We start from the raw sequence: 1513 nt of genomic DNA on the forward strand, positions 1-1513 counted from the left end.
TGCAGATCTCAAGCCAAAGGGAGGTGGGTGCAGTTTGGGATGAAGTGGGGTACCAGTCAACACGTGTAGACAAAAAAAGCAGGGGAGAATAAGATGGAGCTGGGCCTGGGGAGTGCAGTGAGAAAAGGGTGGGCTGAGGCCTAGAAGGCCCAGGAATAGGATGTGCATCTGGTCCACAAACATCGGCAATTGAAGCAGCTGTATTTCCTTTTCAGACTCCTGGAACTGAGATATTGGGTTATCTGTTTATAAAAGACAATATTGAACTTTTTATTTTTTTTCTTGAGGCAGGGTCTTGGATAGTCCCAGCTATTCTCAAGCTCCTTAAGTTACTGAGGATGACATTGAACTCCAATCCTCTTGTCTCTCTGTCCCAGAACTGACACTGCAGGCACAAATCACCATGCTGCGTCTTTTGCAGTGCTAGGAATTAAACCCAGGACTGCATGCATGCTAGGCAAGTCCTCTACTGACTGAGAACACCTCTAGGCATAGTAAATTACTTTTTTTCTTTTTCTTTTTCTTTTTTTCCAACACAGGGTTTCTCTGTATAACAGCTCTGGCTGTCCTAGAACTCATTTTGTAGATCAGACTGGCCTTGAACTCACTGAGATCCACCTGCCTCTGCCTCCCCCAAGTGCTGAGATTTCCCGGCTAGTAAATTACTTTTAATGTGTAAAAATCGCCAGTATGATTCTCCTCTACCAAGTGGCATTAAATATTGAGGACCTTGGAGATCACATCTAAGATCAACAGTGGCTTCTGAGGAAATTGCCCTCTCATTTACCACTTTCTGGAACACACCTGTTTCAGGTTTACTCTGTGCTGTTTGGAACCACGACACTGACGCACACTGTGGTATTACACACTCTTTTAATTTTTAAACAATGCTTTATGATTTATTTTTATTTTATGTTCACTGGCGTTTTGTCTGCATGTGGATCTGGTGAGGGTGTCGAATCCCCTGGAGCTAGAGTTACAGACAGTTGTGAGCCGCCATGTGGGTGCTGGGACTTGAACCCAGGTCCTCTGGAAGAACAGCCAGTGCTTTTCACCACTGAGCCTTCCCCCAGCCCCAGGTGTTACACAGTTTTAATCCCAGCACATGGAAGGCAGAGGCAAGAGGACCAAGACAAATCCCATGCCAGCTACATATTGAACTGTAGTCCAGCCAGGGACTCAAAAAGAAAAAAAAAGTGGGGGGATGGAAGAGACATTGTTTAGGGGAGCAGCTCAACCCCTCTTCCAGTTAAACATCACCCATCATTTGTCCAATTCGTTGTATTTTGGAGGCCAAGTTCCCCTCCTGGCTTCCCTTAGGATCTATTCAGATGGCTCAGCAGGTAGAGCAACCTGAGTTCAATCCCCAGCGCCCACTTGATAGAGGGCGAGAACTCCCACGAGGTGTCCTCTCACTGACACACGGGTGCCACGGGACTTGTTCGTGTACATATACACACGGGTGCCACGGGACTTGTTCGTGTACATATACACACGGGTGCCACGGGACTTG

The sequence above is a fragment of the Microtus ochrogaster genome, chromosome 10, assembly GCF_000317375.1.
Source record: "Microtus ochrogaster isolate Prairie Vole_2 chromosome 10, MicOch1.0, whole genome shotgun sequence".
In the NCBI taxonomy this organism is placed as follows: Eukaryota; Metazoa; Chordata; class Mammalia; order Rodentia; family Cricetidae; genus Microtus; species Microtus ochrogaster.